The 23,255-nt window shown below is 40.3% G+C and overlaps 1 long non-coding RNA gene and 1 other non-coding gene across 3 annotated transcripts in view; both read left to right on the top strand.

The window, feature by feature from the left end:
• Positions 1–11,470: 11,470 nt before the first annotated feature.
• Positions 11,471–11,608, top strand: LOC119944383. Its single transcript, XR_005455867.1, has one exon. It is a non-coding gene; the product is annotated as a small nucleolar RNA SNORA7 (small nucleolar RNA).
• A 10,568-nt stretch (positions 11,609–22,176) lies between these two features.
• Positions 22,177–23,255, top strand: part of LOC119943894 — a 29,928-nt gene continuing 28,849 nt past the window's right edge. For both annotated transcript variants that reach the window (XR_005455683.1, XR_005455684.1), the window contains exon 1: positions 22,177–22,256. This is a non-coding gene — a long non-coding RNA (uncharacterized LOC119943894). The remainder of the gene's footprint in view (positions 22,257–23,255) is intronic.

Below are 23,255 nucleotides of genomic sequence, written 5' to 3'. Positions count from 1 at the left end.
TAGATATGTACAGAAATGCTGTGGGGTTGGGGGTGAGATGAATACCAAATCCCAAAGGTCACAGATCCAAATGCAAAGACGAGGCAGAAGAGAAACTGAGCTGGGGAAAAGATGGCTTAGTCAGGGAAGCCCTCTTGAAGATGTGACCTTAATAGGGATTTGAAGGTGGGGAAAGTAGTTGTCAGGGCATATGGAGGAGGACAGAGATCCAGGCTAGAGTGTGGATGTGGGGTAGGAGTCAGCATCAAGATGATGAGTTCAGGGCACAGTGAGTAAGCTGGTGTTAGAGGAACAAGGTCTACAGGCTGGGCTGTAGTAGGAGATCAGTAAGATAAGGTAGGAGGGGGAAAGCTGATTGAGTGCTTTAAACCCATTGGGTTTGCAGTTTCTGTTTGATGGGGAGGTGTATGGACAAACCATGGGAGCTTCTGGAGGAGTGAGGAGACATGGACTGATACTTTTTTTAGGAAAATGATCCATATAGCAGAGAGAAATATTGACATGGGGAGACAGACAGGGAAGTCAGCAAGGAGGCAGATGCAGTAGTCAGCAGAATAGGATAAGTGCTTGGATCAGTGTAGTATCCTTATCTTTCCACCCAAACCTTGTCCTCCCCCTGATTTTCCCATCACTGTAGACGGCACCACCATCCTTCCTGTCTCTCTAGGCAGTAACCTTGGATTAATCCTTGACTCTTCTCTAACATTCAAACCACATATTCAGCCTAACTAAATCCTGTCAATTCAACCTTCATGACATCACTAAAATCTGCCCTTTCTTCTCCATCCATCCACATTAATCTAAGCATTTATCCTATCCTGCCTTGATACTATATCAGCCTCCTTGCTGACAACCCCTGCCTCCTGTCTCTCCCCACTCCAGTTAATACTTCACTCTCATTTATTCGTTCAATTGTATTTATTGAGCACTTACTGTGTGCAGAGCACTGTACTAAGCACTTGGGAAAGTACAATACAACAATAAGCAGACATCCCCACCACAAGCATACAGTCTAGAGGGGGAGACAGACATTAATCTAAATAAATTATAGATATGTACATGAATGCTATGGGTCTGGGAATACATCCCATAACAATAAAATATAGACATCTATGAAGACTCTGATAAATCACTTATTCTAGCCCTACTCTGTCATTCTCCTTGCTGACCTTCCTGCCTCCTGTCTCTCCCCTCTCCAGTCCATATTTCACTCCGCTGCCTGGATCATTTTTCTACAGAAACATTCAGTCCATATTTCCCTATACCTCAAGAACTAGAGAGTCTTTGCCTATCCACCTCTGAATTAAACAAAAACTCCTTTCCAACAGCTTTTAAGAACTCAATCATCTTGCCCCCTCCTACCTTACATCGCTGCCTCTTATTACAATCCAGCCCACACACTTCTCTCCTCTAATGCCAACTTACTCACAGTACCTCGATCTCATCTAACTCAATGCTGACCATGCACCAACGTCCAACCAGCCTGGAACACTCTCCCTCTTCATATACAAAAGACAACTCCCTCCACTTTCAAAGTCTTATTGAAGGCACATTTTCCCTAAGAGGCCTTCCATGACAAAGCTCTCATTTCCTCTTTTCCCACTCCCTTCTGTGTTGCTCTGATTTGCTCCCTTTATTAACCCTTTCCTTAGCCCCACAGCTCTTAAGTACATATTTGTAATTTATAATACTAATCATAATGATGGTATTTGCTAAGTACTTACTATGTACCAAGCACTGTTCTAAGCACTGGGATAGTTACAAGGTAGTCAGGTTGTCCCATGTGGGGTTCACAATCTTTATCCCTATTTTACAGATGAGGTAACTCAAGGACAGAGAAGTTAAGTGAATTGCCCAAAATCACATTTCTGATGAGTGGCAGAGCTAGGATTAGAACCCACAACCTCTGACTCCCAAGCCCATGCTCCTTCCATTAAGCCACGCTGCTTCTCCAATTTATACTATCTCTTATTTATATTAATGTCTGTCTCCCCCTCTAGACCGTGAGCTCATTGTGTCTGCCAACTCTGTTGTACTCTCCCAAGCACTTAGTACAGTGCTCTTCACATAGTAGGTGCTCAATAAGTACAATTGATTGATTGAATTTGGATGGAGAGGAAAGGGTGGATTTTAGTGATGTGAAGTTAGAACAAAAAGGATTTGGTGAAAGACTGAATATGTGTGTTGTTTGAGAGAGGTGAATCAAGAACATTGAGGTTACTGGCTTGTGAGACAGAGAGAATAGTGGTATTTTCTGTAGTGATAGGAAAGTCATGGGGAGGACAGGGTTTGGATGAGAAGATAAGGCATAATGTTATGAACACAGTTTGAGATATTGGCAGGACATCCAGGTAGAGTTGTCTTGAAGGCGGGAAGAAATGTGAAACTACAGAGAAGCAGGTCAGAGCTGAAGATAGAGATTTGGGAATCATCTGCCTAGAAATACTTGTTGAAGCCATGGAAGTGAATGACTTCTCCATGGGAGTGGGTGTAGATGGAAACTTGAGGGACCCCCGTTGCCAGAGGGTGGGAGGCAGAGGAGGAGCCCATGAAAGAGACTGAGAATGAGTGGTCAGAGAGATAGAAGGAGAACCAAGAGAGGACAGTTTTAGGGAAGCCAAGGTTGGATAAAATCTCAAGGATGATGGGATGGTCCACAGTGTAGAACATGACAGATGAGAGACGTAGGAAGACTAGGATAGAGTACAGCCTGTCAATGTTGGTGAGGAGAAGGTCAATGGTGACCTGTGAAAGGGCTGTTTCTCTGGAATTAAGTGGGGGAAACCAGATTGGAGGGGATCAAGGAGAGAGTTAGAGATTAGGAAGTAGAGACGGCAGGTGAAAACAACTCTTAAGAAATCTGGAGAGGAATGGTAGGAGGAAGATGGGGTGATAACTTCAGGGAGTCATGGAATCCAGGGAAGGCCTCTCTCCCCCTCTAGCCTATAAACTCCCTAAGGGCAGGGATTGTGTCGATCAACTCTACTGCACTGTACTTTCCCAAGAATTTAGTACAGATGTCTGCACACAGTAAGTACTCGATGAATACCGTTGATTGATTGCATGACTCACACCAATTTCTCCCCAAAAGAATCCTGATGGGCAGGGCAACTGCTCTGGGGTCTTGCTATCCAAGTGAAGCAAATGTTCTAACTGTACTGGGTTTCACAGACACCCTAACTAGACCAACACAAAGCCTTTTCTCACAGATACCATTAAATCAGTCAGACTGCAGCCTTTTAGGGCTCTTTTTTGTCAGGGAAATTTTGTTATTTGTAAAAACTCAAACAATGGTATTTATTGAGAGTGCTGTAGTAAGCACTTGGGAGACTACAACAGAGTTGGTCAGCACTATCCCAGCCCTCAAGGAGCTTACTATACTCAGTTCTACTGTTTACACAGTTCTTTGTTTCTGATGGAAAATGGTTTTATTTAAAACCCCAAATGTAAAACCCATTCAAAGGATGTCTATCACCAAGAACAGCTATTATTCCCAGTTGAATCATTCAGAAGAAGCTTCCATTTTAGCTAAAATTCCTTACAAGGAAAGCTTGCAGTCCAACACCTAAGTCTTCTTTTCCATTAATGAAGCACAAACCATGAGTTCTGTCTCTTGCACTCACAGAAATCCTGATGCAACCCACAGACCTGAATGACTGAGTATTTCACTCTCCAACCCCTCTTCTGCCTCAGATGGTCTCCTAGTCAGGGCCAGCACTGAGATGGAAGTAGAATTGGTGACAGGATGTGGGAGAAGAGGCGAGGCACCTGATGGCATCAATTGCCACTCAGAGTAGTGGATACAGCACAGGCCTGGGAGTCTGAAATACATGTGCTCTAATCTCAGCTCCACCACTTATCTGCTGTGTGACCTTGGGCAAGTCACTTCACTTCTCTGGGCCTCAGTTACCACAATCTGTAAAATGGGGATTAAGACTGTGAGCTCCCCAGGGGACAGGGACTGTGTCCAACCCCAGTACTTAGAGCAGTGCCTGTTACATAGTAAGAGCTTAACGAATACCATGATTATTTAATTATAAATATTCAAGACTTAACTATTCAAGGTTTAAACCTGTAGGGAAATGTAATCTCCTACTTGGGAGACATTGGTGAAAGTCTAAAGAGAAGCAGTATGACCGAGGAAAGAGCATGCATCTGGGAGACAGGGGTCCTGGGTTCTAACCCCAGATCTGCTGCTTGACTGCTCTGTGACTTTGTGTAAGTTATATGTTACCTGTGCCCTGATTTTACTCAAATGTAAAATTGGTATTCATTATCTGTTCACCATCCTACTTAGACTGTGAGTCTTATGTGGGACAAGTGCTGTATCTGACCTGATTATCTTGTATATATCCCAGTGCTCAGTAAAGTTGTTGCCAATTTGTACTTCCCAAGCACTTAGTACAGTGCTCTGCACACAGTAAGTGCTCAATAAATATGATTGAATTAAGTACTTGGCACAGAGGGAGTGCTTACCAAGTACCACAATTATTAATAATAGGAAGTAGGTGACGGACTAGGCTATATATAGGAACTCTCTTGAATATATCTCATAACAATATAGACTTCTATAAAGATTCTGATAATTCAAAAATCTCATGATTGGAGGTGCTGTTCAAAGAAAATGGGAGACCTGTATCTGACATTTCCATGTACTGGCCCATGATATGATTTTCCATTGAAATCACTTTAAAGATAGCAATAATGTAAAGGTTCTGACATTTTTGTACATCCCTAATGCCCCAAAAATCTCATTCAACCTCTCCAAATCTCCTGATACTATAAAACTGACTGGAAATTTCATAAGAATGGGTTTGCAGGATATTGCAGAACAGCCATTTCTGGACACAGCTGGAATCATAGAGTGTAAATTCAGTTTTTTTAAAAAGATAAACAGGTAACCATCCTTTCAACCTATAGAGATTTGAGGGGCTTCAAGCACAGATTCAGACCATCCACTTTCAAGGAGAGATAAAGGGAAAATTGTTCTTTATTCTGCTTTTAGCCTTTCCTCTTGCACACACATCATGGAATCTAAATGAAGGAATTATAAGGGAATTTGTGAGTGATTATACAGACTCTTAGCAATGCCATAAGGAATTCATGTTAGTAGTAAAGAATTTTCATTTGAAGAAATGTTATAGGTGAGCGTCCAAAATTCTACATTTTTAGAAGGTCCTTCCATTTAAAATTGTTTGGGATGAACGTCACAAAGTTAGGAACCAATGGGAGGTAAATATTGCAACTTTGCAAAGCTTGCTGTAGAATATCTTCTTCAGATAAGAAGAAACGTGGCTTAGTGGAAAGAGCATGGGCCTGGGTTCTCATCCCAGCTATGATACTTGTCTGCTGTGTGAACTTGGGCAAGTCACTTGACTTTTGTGGCTCAGTTACCTCTTCTGTAAATTGGGGATTAATACTGTGAGTCCCATGAAGGACATGGACTGTGCCTAACCTGACTAGCTTGCATCTACCCCAGTACTTAGTACAGTGCCTGGCAGGAAGTAAGTGCCTTACAAATACCGTCAAAAAAAGTGGCCAATGACTGGCAAAAGAATATGCCCTTAAATCAATCAGCTTCCTTGAAAGTATTGCCAATAAGCCTGAGATTCTCTTTTACCTAATTTTTGAAGCATTATTTTCTCCACCTTTTGAAAACCATGACATAGATTTTAGCCTGCTGAAAGGGGCCATTTGGAATGAGATTAAAATGACTATTTAAGGGATTCATTAGGAGATTATTTTATAGAAAATGTAAGCATCAGATTATTTGTATTTTAAGTTCTCAGAATAGTACTACAGTCAAATGGATAATAGATACGGAGTTAATGAGCTATGTAGGTGAAACATAGGATAGGCAGAGTAGATAGGTGTACTTCCCAAGCTCTTAGTTCAGTGCTCTGCACACAATAAGTGCTCAATAAATACAATTGAATGAATGAATAGGTGGATATATGGATAGAGAGATAAAATACATAGGTAGCATACAAATAGAATAAGCAGTAGGTAAGTGGGTAGATAGGCAGATACAGTAGCTAGAGGGATAATTAGATCAAGTAATAATAACAACTGTGGTATTTGTAAGTGCCTATGTGCCATGCATTGTTCTAAGCACTGGGTAGATACAAGGTAAGTGTCTTTCCCTTAGGTGCTCCTCTCGATATGCATTTATATAAAGAAGTGGCCCTACAGTTTGGGCAATCATAATTGGCTTATCATATTCTAGCTATATTCATTATATGCCTGCCCTCTCTACATCAGAGATCTTTAAGCAGTCTCATCCAATCAAAGCCCACATACCAAATTGGGAAAATTTCCTCCTGACATACTCTCTGGGTTGATAGCAAATCTACTGTAGAACTGACTCGAGTGGCAAACTTCCTTGAAATTCTCCCAAAATAAATAGATCTCATTTAGGTGGGATTTCTCCTCTTGCCCTTCACAGAAAACATATTTTATTGTGTATAGTGAACACTAATCAATCATAGTTATTGAGAGATTGCTAGGTGCAGAGCACTGTACTAAGTGCTTGGGAAAGTGCAATATAACGAAGTTGCTAGGCATTTATCCTGCCCATGAGGAACTTTTATGCTAACATAAAATATTTTCCTCTTTGAGATAAGATCTTGATTGTCATGTAGGGATAAGAATATGGGCAGCCCTCTCCTGTAAATGATGGCTTCCTCTGTAACATGAACTTAATTAGCATGCTCTGCAAGTGGATGAAGAGCAACAGATCCCTTCAATGGGATCCAAGGTATGCTGTACAAATTCCCCAACCATGTAGCCCATGAACACATCCACCTTGTACACACCTGGGATACGGGATGTGTGCACTTCTATCAGTAGATATATAAATAGATGTGCCATCTCATACCTCATTTTGGAAAGGAAGGAGTAATGGTTTATGCATCTTGTTCATTTGAAATGTAAAGTTCATCTTAAAACAGAGTGGGTGAGGGTGAAGGATTCAGATTCATCAGTGGTATCATTCATAAGACTAACACTGCACCATTATTCAAGTTTTTAAACTTGCCCTCATGGCAGCCCAAAGATTTATTGAAGCCCAGCGTGTGTTCATTTATTTTCTTCCAAACTGATTTGGAAAGGCAGTTGGCATCTGCCCTGAAAAAAAAAAAAAGTTTGTTTATTTGGCAAACTTTGTTTAAAAATCTGTTTCTTCCAAGGATTTGTCTGGATTTTTTTTATCCCACCTCCATTTCCCCATCTGTTGGCCTCGCTTTATCACAGTTTCCCACCTATGTTGCCAAAAATATATAAACTTGGCATGTCTGTTCTAATTTCTTTGTGACTTGTAACTGTAACATTAAACTGACATTTGCTCTGATAGAAAGAGGTCCTTGTAACTTTAATTAGACTCCTCTGCTCCATTTGTTCTTGGGCAGTTGCAAGTGTAAAGTAATGCTTGCAAATGGAAATGATAAGGAATAGTCTTTATTGAGAAGTTGGATGAGAAGCCAGAAGTTCTAGCATAATTCCTCACACTAGTAGGGTAGGAAAAAATGTCTTAGTTCTTTGTTTAAGTCAATCTGTAGAGAAAAATGCCAGGACTTTTACCCCCTTTGAATCTTCCTTCCTTAAAGCAGGCCAACAACATGCTCATTCTATTGCAAACAATGTTCTACCAATATCATTTACTAAAATAAGGGCACTCTAGCCTTTCATTACAACTCTAGACCACAGCTGCAATTTTAGTGCAACTGGCAGCTCACAATCACTTCTTTAGGAATAAAGTGGGGGTGGGGGTGGGGCTATGTTAAAGAAAGAGGGAGATAGGGAGAGGGAGAGAAAAATAGAGGGAGACAAAAAGAAATTGAGAAGGGAGAAAAAATGGAGTGAAAAAGCACGAGGGAGAAAGAGGGAGAGAGAGAGAATGAATCAGAAAATGGATGACCCTGTTTCAGTTGCTTGTTCTTACTTCATTGGATTCTGTGGCTGAAGTCTGCTTTCTTGGGTTCAGTAGCTGACCTTCCAAAATTTATAAAAATATTTCCTTGAAAAAACACAAAGAAAGAAACACAAGAAACACAAAGAAACTAAGCTGTCTTTGTCCCAACGTGACAGAAAGAAGTAGAATTGGGTGGATTCACATTCATGCAACAGCAGTTTATCAAAGGTGGATTTCATTTGAGGGGGTCATGATTTATCCAGAGCAACTGTGTAAAGGGTCCTCTACTGTCCAGAGAAATGTGGCACCTTCTCTGCTTTACCTGTAAAGATGCATTCTTAAAAACAATCAGGGAAAGGCCAACTGGTCACTTGCTTTGAAATGTGGCAGCTTAGTAAAAATAGCTGTATATTCTTGGGACAAACTTATTGGCAGATGGAAAGCATTTTTTGGAATTCCCTGACTTTAGAGTGTTAACTTTGAGCTCATTATTCAGGTAATATGGGGATGGGCGGGTGAGGGGTGTGTGATACTAGAACCCTTTCTCTCAGTTGAATACAGGAAAGCTGAAAAACATTAGGTTGCAGCTCTCTAAACTGGATGTGTAGTCCTCTCTCCCTGATAGAGTTTCAGCCAGCCTAACAACTACTGCCCTTGGACCTAGGATGCTCATAAGTGCTGAGATCAACTTCTACTCCTCTGTTAGCTGTCTTGCCAAAGTGCCTGGACTGGCTGGGGCAAGAAAAAACCTGAAATGTTTTGAATGTCAAACATGCTGACATCTAGGGGTGGGCTCATAGGCAAGACAAAATTCCTGATTAGCACTTAAAATTAGATCTGGATCCCAATGGAATTTCTACTGGAAAAGTTTCCTCTAATGTAGATATAGTCCATTTACTTCCACCTATTATAGTAGAGCAATAGGATTGCAAACTTTAGTGAGGTCTGATAATCATAATAATAATGATAATAATATAATTATGGAATTTATTAAGTGCTTAGGATGTGTCAAGCACTGTTCTAAGCACTGTCAGTCAGATGGTCAGTCAATAGTACTTATTGAGCACTTACTATGTGCAGAGCACTGGTGTAGATACAAGCTAATCAGTTTGGACGCAGTCCCTGTCTCACAGTCTTAATCATCATCATCAATCGTATTTATTGAACGCTTACTATGTGCAGAGCACTGTACTAAGCGCTTGGGAAGTACAAATTGGCAACATATAGAAACAGTCCCTACCCAACAGTGGGCTCACAGTCTAAAAGGGGAAGACAGAGAACAAAACCAAACATACTAACAAAATAAAATAAAAAAAAAATGCGAATCAAATTATAGCACATTTGTGACAGGTGGTGGGGTGTCAAAGCTATCAGACTGAAAACTCCCCATTTTTCAGATGAGGTAACTGAAGTACAGAAAATAAAGTGACTTGTCCAAGGTCACACAGCAGACAAGATGCAGAGCTTGAATTAGAACCCAGGTCCTTCCGACTCCCAGGCCCGTGCTGCTTCCCTAGCTCCCAGAGAGATTATTTTGTTAAATCTAGAAATGAATCACACCTACAACCATGCTCAACTCTTTTCTTACTAAGTGTGGCTTAGACCAGACCACTGCAACAACTCTCTTCTAATGGAAGAAGCTATGATAATACCTGGACTCATGGCTGCATTTTATACAACTTCAGAGTCACATAAAAAAGGAAAAAAACCCCACAAAGTGTTTCTAACTCTAGCTGTATTTATGATTCTGGATAAGGATTTCCCCATCGCCCTATCTGATTCTAATTCTGAGGTCTAGGTCTGCCCTAGCGAACTTCCCAGATAATTCACTAGATTTGATCTGGGAGATATAAAATCAGTAGTTCAATATAATACAGTTGCAAATAAAGATTATTTTTACACAACATTTGCTTCCCTTGATGGAGATTAGTTTCATTTTTATTGCAAATATTATTTTGATATAATATCTATCGCTGGCTCAGATATTGAGGGTTTTAAGAAAAATAACTGGTATTTAAATTTAATCACTGTGCAGCCACAATACCAAGCAGAAATAATCTTTACAAATGTCTGTGTTAATGACTCAGTATCTATAACTTTGTTACTCATTTTAAAGTTAAGTATTCTAAATTTAAAGTTAAATAAATCACAAAGTATGAACCATCAGAAATAAAATATACTTTTGAAAATATCCTCAATTTGTGCTCACATTGTTGCATAAAGTCATGGAGAAAACATTATTTTCAGGCATGCTCTTTGAATAAAGACAACCCTTATCTCAAACAGGAAAGCTTGGCTTTTTATAAAATGGACTAGTCCCTGGGACTTGTAATGCTATGACAATTGGACAGACAGAATAATATAAAGCTAACAGATTTTTAGGAGAAGGAAAAGCTCAGTGTCAACTTTGAAAATACAGGGTCCTCAGAAGGCAATGAGAACAATATCTTGGTAAAGTTAAGAATGTTTTAATATCTGCATAATCTTTTTCTCTAGAATAAAATAAAAGGGAAGTGTACACATGTATCACATTAGTGTCCTCACAATGCCTCTTTTGGGAAGGCGAAACATACTATTATCATCATCCTGGGGAACTGGAAGTAGGTGCCACATCATACCCATCACAAAGTGATGCTTGACGATTATCCAGTGACTTGAGACAGTGTAGCCAAACTAAACAATCCATCAAGACTACTGACTGAACACTTACTGTTTAAAGCTCTGTACTAAGCACATGGCATTTGGGTGAATAAAGTAGATTTAGTAAACATGATTCCAGTTAAGGCATTTACAATCTAGTAAGGGAGGCAGGGATTCTGTGTCCAGCACTGCACTAAGCACTGCAGTAGATACAAAATAATCAGTTTGGACACATTCCCTGTCCCACATATGGATTAGTTTAGGTAGGAGGGAGGAAGGTATTGAATCCCAAATTAACAGCTGCTATCTAGGAGTTGCTGCCTCTTTTCTGGGCTACTCTCTTTCAGCCTGCTTGGATTCTAGTGGACAAGGCATGGGCCTCATAGCCAGGAGACATGAGGCCTAATTCTGACACTGTTGCTTGCCTGCTGGGAGACCTTGAGCACAGATAAGTTATGTAACTTGCCCAAGGTCACACAGAAGGCAAATGACAGAGCTGGGAATAGAATTCAGGTCTCCTGACTTCCAGATACATGTTCTTTCCACTAAGTGCTTAGTACAGTGCTCCACACACAATAAGTGCTCAATAAATATGACCGACTGATGGATAGGCCATGCTGCTTCCCCAGATAAAATGAAGCAATACAAGGGGAAAAAACCCACAAAAACTAAAACACTGTTTCCTCAACTATTCTAGTGGTTTAGGCACAAATATAATCACAACTGGGGAGTTCAAGCCAGAGAAGATGATCCACTGAAGGAGGAAGTACATGGAAAGATCTGAGGTTCTGACTAAGGCAAAATCTTGGGCTCTGCCCTATTCCAGAATGTTTCGTCTCTACAGAAATTCCCAAGAAAAACATAATTGGTGTAAACCTTCAGTCAGTTTGGAAATATTTTTCTGGCTCTATACTTATATTACCCCTCTCAGGGTCACACCTGGAGAGTTTACAGTACTGTACCAGTCTCAACTACGGGAGGGAGAGTCAAGCAGGGGCATATCCATTCCATTCCTAGTTTGGGCAGTGACTAGCAAGTGGAAGGCAATCTGCTACAAATAATAATAATGATAATAATAATGTTGGTATTTGTTAAGCATTTTGTGCCAAGCACTGTTCTAAGCACTGGGGTAAATACAAGGTCATCAGGTTATCCCATGTGGGGCTCAAAGTCTTCATCCTCTTTGTACAGATGAGGGAACTGAGGCACAGAGAAGAAGTGACTTGCCCAAGGTCACACAGCTGACAAGAGGCAGAGCCGGGATTATAACCCTTGGCCTCAGACTCCCAAGCCCATGCTCTTTCCACTAAGCCACGCTGCTTCCCTGTGCTGGGCAGCAGTGGCATGGGAGAGACTCAAGTTTACTGCATGGAAGGAGGCAATGGTAAATCACGTCCATATTTTTACCAAGAAAACTCTCTGGATAAACTACCATAACAATTGCAGGTGGAGGTGGGTCATTCTGGGAGACATGCATCTATGGTGTTGTTATGGGTTGGACATGACTTGACAGCATAAGAAAAGATACTTATTTTAATCCCCGACACTTTGGACATTTTACATGGTTTAAAATATTCAGAAGAACGAGCTGCTTAGCTCTTCAAGGTTTACTACCTAATGAAACAAAGAAACCACCATATATGTTTCTCTCTTAATGGTCTTCTGTTAGTTTTAAGACTGGATTTCCATTAGTGAAACTTGGAAGTTGGACAGTTAAGGGCATTGTCAGTTTTAAAAGAGCAGGGCATAAACAATAGAAGTATCATCATCATCCATAAATTTTCACTGTGCATAAGGAACTCTTCTTGTTTTTCTACATAATTTCATTAAAAAGACAGGCCCTGTTAGAGTTTATCATCTACTCATAAACCACACTGATGGGATAAACACAGATGAGACATCCACATGGAATTTATTTTTAATTACACATTTTGTAGTTTAAGGAGGGAAGGAGAAGGTCATCAATGAGGAGAGCATCAAGGGGGAGACAGCTTGGAGTCCACTTCAATTGAGTGAGCAATATGTATTTTATTATTGAAAGCCAGAACAAAGTGTTAATATTCCCCAATATTAAAGGTATTTCCATCAACCCACCTCGAATCTCTAACATCTGAATCTCTAACAACAATAAATTTGAGCACTTACTGTGTGCAGAACACTGTACTAAGTGCTTAGGAGAGTAGAATATAACAGAGTTGGTAGATATATTCCCCACCCACAATGAGATCAGTCTAGAGTCTACTCATAGGAACTATGATTATGATTATGAGTAGTAGTTTACTGTAGGAATGCATATTTTTTCCTAATTTTAGCTATACTGAATATGGCTGTCTTTCAGGTGATCAGATTGTCAATAAAATGTTGAGCAGATGAATCTGATGTTTGCCAAGGTCTAGGTCTAAAATGATTTTGATCCTGTCAGGCCATGTTATGGAAATGATCTCAGTTAAATATTAAGAAAACATTGCTTTGTCCCCTTATTTTACTTCAGTAGAAGCAGTGTGGCTCAGTGGAATGAGCCCGGGCTTTGGAGTCAGAGGTCATGGGTTCGAATCCCAGCTCCACTAATTGTCAGCTGTGTGACCTTGGGCAAGTCACTTAACTTCTCTGTGCCTCAGTTACCTCATCTGTAAAATGGGGATTGACTGTGAGCTCCACAGGGGACAACCTGATCACCTTGTAACCTCACCAGCACTTAGAACAGTGCTTTGCACATAGTAAGCGCTTAATAAATGCCATCATTATTATTATTGCTTAATAATGCTTTGCCTTAATCATTGAGTATGTTTATATTTTCCATTTTCTTCTTAGTTATTTTTCTCTAAAAAATAAATTTTAGTGTGCTGCAATTTCCTGATATTTCCATTTACCAATGAAATGAAGAAAAAGGAATACTGATTTAGCCAAGGACATATTACTAGTGAGTGGCAGAGCAAGCATGCAAATTTGAAGCCCTAAAGCCAGATCTACACAGATGTAATTACCTGGGAGATTTTGAAAAACACAAACAAAACACTTTTGTGTGAATTACTCACTTGTGGAGGAGAAAATGGAACTTGGTGCAATGAGACAGACAATTGTCCAATTGTCCATTCTATTTGATCTGGGAACAGCTGGCTTTCATCTGGGTTCTCAGTTGTAAACCCACTGCCTTTGTCTTTCTTCTTTTGTAGTGTCTCAAGCTTTTGGTACAGTGCTCTGCATAGAGTAGCCATCCACTGGGTACCAATGACTGACTGATTAGGTTAATATTTCCATAAACAAGTGACCAAGCTAAGTTGCACAAATTTCAAAAATCATGCAGTCTTGAAATTTTGCACAAATTTGTTGTTTGACCTTGCTGTGACCTTTTCAAGCTTAAAAAAACCTCCTCATTTGAAAGAAAACTGCTCCAAACTGCTCACTTTAGCTTAGTTGTTGGCATTGCCAATTCTAAGTTCCAGAAGGCCCAAGACAAGCCAGTCTCAACCGACTCAATCCTCCAGTCTCAAAACATCATCATCAATCGTATTTACTGAGCGCTTACTGTGTGCAGAGCACTGTACTAAGCGCTTGGGAAGTACAAATTGGCAACATATAGAGACAGTCCCTACTCAACAGTGGGCTCACAGTCTAAACATCTTTCAAAACTATCCTCCCAAGACAGCTTTAACTGATTTATCCATGGAAAAGCTGAATATGATTGGAAACAAGTTTTATCTGGATCCCAAGCACTACCCTCATGTTCCCATTTATCGCATAGCATCATGACCACTTTAAGAGGATTTCTAGCATTTAAAGTCTCTAACTGAAAATAATATATTCTCTGAATGGCTAAATCAGGAAATTTCATCTTCTTTGGATTCATTAGTAATCCAATATATATATATATATATATATTTGTACAAGATTGAAAGCTATTTGATAGCCCTTTGAAACTGGTACTGTAAGCCTCCCATTTTCCAAGAAGGGGATCTAACATTGTTATTTTATAATTCGGTTTTCACTCCTCCCAGGTGGAGTTCAAAATAGCTCTCTGTTTTCTAAAACAGCTTTCCTGAGTTGTCCAGAGGGAGAGAATCAATAAAACAAATTTAGATTCGAGTTTCAAAAGATCTCCTTTATGGTTCCAAACCTTCACTAAAGATTTAGGTTTCATTTGGACAAAAATAGTATTTTTGGCTAAAAATACCACATTTTTAAAGGGTTAGTCCAAATACCAAATACTGAAAGGGTGAGTCAAGTTCTCCATTTGTTGAATGGATGCTGTCTTTACCCAGAGTAGCAGGAGTGACAACATAAAAATAGGGTCATAAACTCTTCTAAATATGATGGATCACAGTGAACAGAGCAGAGAACAGAGAAGGAACATGGCCTAGTGAATAGAGCCTGGGTCAGGGAATCAGAAGGACCTGGGTTCTAGACCTAGCTCAGCCGCTGGTTTGCCATGTGATTCTTGGATCAGTCACTTCACTTCTCTGTGTCTCAGTTACCTCATCTGTAAAATGGGGATAAAGACTTTGAGCCCCATGTGGGACAGGGACTGCATCCAACCTGATTTGCTTGTGTCTACCCCAGTGCTTATTACAGTGACTGACACATAATAAGCATTTAACAGATACCATTAAAAAGGAGAAAAACAAAAAACAAGAACCTGGAGTCACCTAGCAAGCTGGTGTAGGAAAAGGATTGTTTGCCTTGTTTCTAAGTGCTTTCTATAGTGCTCTGCATTGTCAGTGGTCAATAAATACCTTTGATGATTATACAGCAGATTACGGGGCATAAATGGAGACTAGTTTTACTTTGTTTTTATCGGATTTTTTAATGGTATCTGTTAAAGAGCTTACTATGTGCCAGGCATTGTATAAGTTCTTGGGTAGATAAAACAAAATGAAATTGGACACAGTCCCTTCCTACTTGGGGCTCATAGTCTAAGTAGGAGGGAGTGGGATTTAATCCCTATTTTACAGGTGAGGTAACAGGCACAGAGAAGTGAAGTGACTTGCTCAAGTTCATATAACACAAAAGTTGCAAAGCTGAGGTTAGAACCCAGATCCTCTGATTCTCAGGCCCATACTCTTTACACTAAGCCACGCTGCTTTTTTCTGCAGAATACTTTCAATATAAATAGATATAAGGGAAATCTGTAGGGGTTAGGAAAAAAAAGAGTAAAATATTCTGGTAAATAATAAATGACGCCACTAGCAGACACTCAATGCTTAAAGTGAGCCCGCATATGAAGAAATCACCGTAGTCATCTCCTGGCGCAGTTCATCAAATGATCTCTTAACATTTTAAAATAATGGAAGGAAATCAAGGAAATGCTACTTGGTCCTCTGTATTGATGGGAAATGGAGACTGGCACATATGCCTGAGGAAAAATATAATGGAAAATGTAAACCATGACAAGAAGGTAACCAGCACCCTTTAAGACCAGGCCATTCTAGTCTAACCCTTGCAGAGTAGGTCAGGACCTGAGTAGGCCAAGTCTAGAGTGGTCCTCGGAAGAGTTGGACTAGCCTTAGACCATCTTGTCTGAGACCTTGAGTAGATCTGGCCAGAAACGTTGCACAGCACAATGCCTAGTACATAGCACCCACTGGCTCTTCCAAAAAATATTTGCTGGATTGTTTAGTTGCATAGCCAATTAAGGTTCACGTCAGTGTCCTGGTAAGCTCTTCAGAGACTCCTCATTACTCCAGTAATCCTGAGTTCTACCTATAATGGTCCTGCACCTCAGGTTAAACATAGCTATTTTTTATGCCCCAGATATAGATGACTTTCATACATGAAGACACCACCAGCAGTGAAATTCACGTATGAAAGCACGTGTGGCTCAAATCACAAATGTAGGATATTTGTTCCCAACCACAATGAGCACCCAAAAAGATTGGTGCTTTCTTTGACTGCAGCACCTAGCTCCAGTTTCCCTTTTGCCTCCTTGACATCCGTCCATTCCCTATAGAACCTTTTCTTGATAGCAGTACACAAAGCTGGTCTCTCCTCAGTTTTCTACTGGAATGTAGAAAGCATTATCTGATGCTATTTTTTTTTACTATGTCTCTAAAATGGTTCCTTTGCCCTCCTGGCTTCCAATTTCCCAATTTCAGCTCTCCAACTGCCACCATTTGGATAGGCTTATATATCCCAACCAGCAAACCTTCACTGAGGTGAGCATTAGCTTCAGTGCTATGAGACTGACTACATCCCAGACCTCCATTTTCTATGATCTTGTCTTGCCATTTGATACTGAGTTTGGTCCGCAAATGATGCTGATGAAACTGTCAAGGAGCCAGGTACAGCACCTGTGTGCAGTCCTGGTCTCACAGCTGTAGAGAAGGTTGGCTAGCATTACTGTAGGCCTCTAGTTTGGTCTCTATACTGCCTATCCACTGTTGCAAAATCCCCCAAAAGATGTGCTGGCTTTTTTGGTTTGTGCCCTGTACCCCGGGAATGGTTCGGGGCGGACACTGTCCTTTCACAACTACTTTGGACTCACCTTCTCTGGGCTAGATATCTAGAGGAGAGGGGAGATAAGTGAGCACCTGAGCTGTTCACCTTCTTTATGCTCTTCCTTTCCAGGACTCTTTTGCAAGCACAGGGTTTGGCACATAGAAAGTGCTTAAGATTGTTCCCTGAAAGTACCAATGCCCAAGTCTGCCTGTGTAATTGGAGTGAGTGATATGTAACTTGATTAGATTCCTTAGTAATATGAAACCCATAGGTGAGTCCCCACTGGGGATTCTGAACAATTACTTAGTGGTAGCCAGGACAGGGAGCTATTTAAAAATATACCCCTGCCTCTTACCCTTTCCAAGTGTTCAGGTTTGGTCCTCCTCAGATGAGATCAAAGAATTATTTAATGATCTGTTTCAGCAGAAAATACAAGGTCTCATTCTTTAGCACCCAATGCAGATAGAGACAATAGCAAATTGCAGAAACTCTAAGCACCAGTTCCCTCTTCTGACTAGAATGCTCCAAAAGTCAACATGAAATAATTATTATTATGCAAGGATAACTTCTAACATACTCAGAACCATATATATAATTGATCTTACTATCTAGCATTAGAGATTTGGGGAGGACTTTGGGCCAGGGTTTACTTTGGAAACTTTTCCTAAGAGCTGTCTGTTGTGTTTTCAGTTCAACTTTCAGTTCAAATGGGTAGCATTTGATAAGTATTTTGATTCCAATTCTTAATGTTCCTAGGTCAAAAAAATGAGGAATACATTTTTCAATTTAAAAAAAATAATAATTCTGTAAATTGGAAAATAAAAAGAAATATTCACCACTGGCCCATTTCCATCTCACATTGCCTACATTTCTGGCTGGTCCCAAACACATACAACTTTCTGCTTACCAGTGAATTAAAAATGCGACACTTCAATGCAAATGAACCATTGATGAAAAGACAAATCTAGTCTCCTAAAAAAAAAAAAAGACAGAGACCGCTAATGAAGGGATTGCAGAGAAAGTGTTTCACACACAAAACCCCCAAAATAACAACAGTGACCAAAAACAAAAAAGTTTTTTCCCTTTTGGTTGAGTTTCCAGATGCCAAATTGGTCAATTTTTGCCCTGGCTCCTTATTTCCAGGACCCAAGAATGATTCTTTCAAACTAAACTAACAAAAAAGAAAAACCCTGAGCCAAAAGGTCCAAAATACTCTCAAAACAACATGTGTTTCCCGATGTTATTAAAGCACTTTGTCTTTGTAGCACAGAAAATTAAAAAAAATGTCGGGACCTCCACATCAGTATTCATGACATCTGTCTTTTCATACAAAACCCTCTGAATGAAAATTCCCCCTGGAAGAAAAATTCTTTCTTCCCCCTCCTCCCCTTTATTTTTTTTTCTTCAAAACAGATTGTGAGACAGATGATTGCATTGTTTAATCACATTTCCATCTGAAAACTCTGCTCCATCTTTTCGATTTGGCTTGGCCATTAAGGCACGGGCAAGGAGAGGCACGTGGAGGGGTAAAGTAGCAGCTCCTCCATTTTATTATCTCCCCAGAGCTTTGCGATTGGCAAATGAAAAAGAAACTGGGAGACAAAAGTACTGGACATAAATTAAGCCCTCGCTTTTTTAAGTTCAAACTGAATTTTCTTTATTTTTCTACAGCTGTCAGATAAGCAGGGTGGAAAACCACTAATGCATGTTTAATGTATAAAAAAAACTCATAATGTTCAGTCCTCCGACCTCCATTTGAGACATTATTTCAGGCCAGTGAACTTGGAGCAAGTCGAGTGTGGAAATGTGGAATGGGGCCAGCGACCTCCCACCTGCGGCTGTCATATCTACTGAAAGCAAACTTGTCAAATGTATAAGGGGGCAGAAGGAGGACAAATGTAGCCTTAAAACCAGTTTCAGCAACAAAGCAAGGATACCCATAATGTATTCACGTTTGTCTGTTGTTGGTTAATAGCCCTGTCTATCCTGGAAAATCAAACATCTTGCTCTAGACCACCTTTTAGCCCTCTCCTAGCTGTGGTCTGCTCCCTGCTTTCAAAGCTCCCGGAAAAGCTCCAAAGACTTCTTGGCTCCTATAAGGAAAGATTTTCCCAACCTTCTCTTTTGGTTTAGAAAGTGATGTTTCAGGCTAAGAGACCTGCCACCCCATTGTTAACCTCTGGAATGTTCTGTTGTTCAGAAGGAGGATACAGTGTCTCTGCAGCTAAGAAGCTTGAAACTGTTCTTGGGGGAACAGATCTTCGCTTTTCTGTTTGGTCATTTCTAAAACTTTGATTACTCCGAACAAGCCATGCTAGATAAAAGCAGAAATAATTTTTAAGTTGCCTTTTTTTCTTCTGAGGAGAAAGTTTGTCATTTCACCCACTTGAGACAATAAAATTAGGCTGCCTTATTTCACTGCCCGCTTCTCAGGCCCACTGTCAAGAGCGCTACAGTTTGTTGACATCCTCAAAGAAACATCTCAATTGGATGTGACTGTTTTTCCTTTCAAATCCTGAGAGACAAGACTCCCACTGCCCTTCTCCACATTGAGATCCCTCTTTGAAGGGAAAACCCATTCCCTTCAAAGGAAGCTGTATTCCCAGATGTGGTAGATAAGGATATTCTGGTTCATTGGCTGTCACTGTGTTATTAACCTGCTTTCCTTACAGGAAGTTTCCAGAGGGGGCTAAACTCACACTTACTCTCCTTTAAACTTGGTCACTCAGTCAGGAATATTTTTCATTCTACATCTTGGGTGGAGTCATGTGAATTTCCACCACAGATGTTCAAGCCATTTTGTTCCCCAAAACAAGAGAACTTGAATTGGTTTTCCAGGGACAGGAAGTTCAGGCAGCCAATCCTATAGATCTTTAATTCACTGTTCTGCTGAAGAAACACCACCTACTCAAAATTAGTCTATGGCATTTGGGGCTCCCTTGGTGTCTTAAAAAGTGATTTACCTGTCGTTTTGCCAGTCTTTGTTTGGGTTCTTTCTTTTTCCTGATCTTTAAACCCCTGATGATACAGGCCAAAATTAAATTGCTTCCTCTCAGAACTGGGATTTCTTGTAAACGGAAGGAGATTGAGAATGTTGTTTTCCTTGCTGCATTCCTATCTCATTGCCTGATGTCTCTGGCTTCTCAGAAAGGATCAGTTTACCTTGTATTACTTTCCAGGTATTAGTCTAGTTTTCACTGCCTTTCTCGAGTCCATCCACCTGATCACACCTCTCAACTGAGAAATGATCTTAGTATGGTGCTCTGCACACAGTAAGTGCTCAATAAATTGAGTGAATGAATGATCTTAAGCAAGTGAAATTCACTTTGATTTCAAATAAAAGTTACATTTCTATGACTGCTACCAAATAGGGCATCGTGAATTCATGGTAGACTCCTATCAGAACTTCCAGTTCTGCCAGATCACATGTTTTCTTATGACATCACAACCATGGTTGGTCTAGGTCTGCCATGTTACTGGAAAAAGTTGCTTTTAGTTATGGAGTCAGAACTGGTGAGTACCACAGCTTGAGTTTCTCTTTATGTGTGGTTTTGCGAGTATGCTACCCTCTCAATTAAATCAATGAGATTTATTTAGCACTTACTCTATTAAGCCCTGGGGAGAGTACAATACAGAATTAGTAGATAGGTTCCCTGCCCACAAGGAGCTGAGAATCGGGTGCATCTTTGCAGTGCTCTGCTAGAAAATGATCTGAGGACTTCCAGTCATTTAAGAGTGTTAGCTCAATTTTCACTTGCAATGTAAACTTCTTTAAATTTCTATCAAGTCGAACTTCTATAAACCCCTTATTCCTATGAAGAGCTTTCACCTGCTCCTCTTTTAGATTTGCAGCACACTAAAAGAGGAGAAGAGGTAGAGATTTTCCCCATTTTATAGATGGAAAATGGACACAGTTACAGATTTTCCCAAAGTCACATAGCCAATGGCAAAGCAAAAAATAGAACACAAATTTTCTGATTAGCAGCCTTATACTTTTCCCATTACACGCCACTAACTCAGCCATGAGAAAGAAGTGGTGCTTGTGCCCAGGAAATAAAAGAAATAAGGCTTTAATAGAAAATAAGGTAAGACCAATTAAAAAAAATCACACAGTGGGACTAATAGAAATTGAACATTCTTTTTTCTATTCGCTTTTTGTTTGGTTTTCACTGGCACTGATTGTTGGAAACATTGAATCTGCTGGCTGCTAGAATTTTTTTCATTGAATTTCTTGCTCACCTTCTCCCTCTGCCCTCCACTTTAAAAAGGACATTTCAGAAGGTGAATTTTATCCATGAGTGCAGTCTACATGTCACATTAAGAGCCTGAGTTGATGCCTTGTTGCATGCTTTCTGACCTACCTCAGTATCCCCATCTTCATCCCCGCCTCACTGAGAGCAATAGCTTTCCCAATTATTGCCCCCCAGACCTGTATGCCAATTGTGGTGAACTCCCAACAGTTCACTATTACATTACACAGCTTTTAGTTTCCCAGTTTCAGCTCCCCTTCTACAGCTCCCCTTCGAGATCCTGCTGTTACTTAATCTTCTTACATGTGTCCCATCCTGTGTAGCTGTGTCAAGTTGAGCATAGCTTCAGTGCTAGCTTTCTGACTTTGTTCCAGAACTTCATTGCTCATGATCTTGTGTAGACATTTGTTATGGAGTATGGCCTACAAATGATGCAGGTAGAATCACAGAGAAGCAGTGAGGTCTAGTGACTAAAGCATTGGTAGCTTTGCTACTTTTCTGCTGTGTGACCTCGAACAAGTTACTTAAATTCCCAGTACATCAGTTACCTAATCTGTAAAAATGGTGATTAAGACTGTGGTCCCTGTGTAGAACATGGACTGTGTTCAACTGGATGATCTTGTATCTACCCCAGCATTTACTACAGTGTCTGGCACATAGTAAGTGCTTAATGAATACCACAAAAAAATTATCTGAGTCAAATGTGTCTGTGTGTGGCCCAGTTCTTACAACAAGAGAGAAGGTTGGACAATACTACAGATCTCTGTAGACCCTTAGTTTGATCTGTTGCCATACTCCATCTCTTAAAAGGATGTGCTGACCTTGATTCTGTTTTCTATTTCCTCATCTATTACTGCATTAAATGGTTAGTGTGCTGCCTAAGTAACAGAATTCTGTCATGTCTTTTTGCCTTTTGGGTTATGTGCATGGCTTCCTCGGTCAAGCTGATATACCTCCTCAGTTTTGTTTGAGACTTAGCAGCAGCCCATATCACCTCCCTGACTCCATGAAGCAGTTCACAACTGGTTAGACATTTTATTGGTCATGGGCTTCTAAGATGCAATCATCTGTCACAGAAAACTATACATGGGGCTGGTTGCCACATTTTAGGAAAGGCTTAATAGAACTAGAAAAGGACAATAGCAAAGTAACATGATCAGGAGGATGGAGCAGCTTCCATTTGAGGACAGATTAAAAAAAAAGATTAGGGTGCTTCAGTCTGAAGAGATTAAATCTGAAAGGATTAAAGATTGAAGTCTAAGAAAACTCGAAGGCTAACACAGGGTTAACCAAAAATTGATATTTACCACCATATAGAAACCATGAGGTAGCCATTAAAGTTTGAAGGTCATAGGTTGAAAAACACCAGGAGATATTTCTTTATTCAGTGGTGATCAGTATATTGAGTACCAAACCACAGGAAGCTTTACAGGCAGAAAAGAGCAATACATCCAAGAGGAATATAGGAAATGTAGGGTCAATAAGACTAGGGAGGAAACATAAGGAATTTAGAAGGAAAGGTTAGTGATGTTAGAAGACAAGACTCATGAACGCTGAATAGATCTATTGTGATGTCATCAGGAAAGGCATCTTTCCACATTCTTCCTCTGAGCACACTATGGTGCCAATGGCAGAGTCAGGAGAATACTAGACTGAATAGATCACTGGTTTATTGCCCCTTGGTAGAACAGGTCGATTATGATGTCTTATGTTTGTATATTCTGATGTATCCACTAACCAGGTGTTCTTACCTCAGAAGATGATTTATTCCCATTCAGGATTCCACTGGGTCAGGACAGAGAGCAAATTCCAAAGTTGTGATCTCTCTATGGAAAATTCCCAGCTGCCTTTCCCCTTGACTAGATACCATTAGTCGGTATATTGTTCACCTCTTGATGAGGTCTCTCAAGAGAGACAGTCTTTCAAGGAGAAAAGCAGCATGGCCTAATGGACAGAGCACAGGCCTGGGAGTCAGAAGGACCTGAGTTCTAATCCCAGCTCCTCTGCTTGTCTACTGTGTGACC

This window comes from Tachyglossus aculeatus, chromosome 22, assembly GCF_015852505.1.
Source record: "Tachyglossus aculeatus isolate mTacAcu1 chromosome 22, mTacAcu1.pri, whole genome shotgun sequence".
Classification (NCBI taxonomy): Eukaryota; Metazoa; Chordata; class Mammalia; order Monotremata; family Tachyglossidae; genus Tachyglossus; species Tachyglossus aculeatus.
The sequence above is the reverse complement of the archived record's forward strand: the minus strand, read 5'-3'. Positions and strand labels throughout refer to the sequence as shown.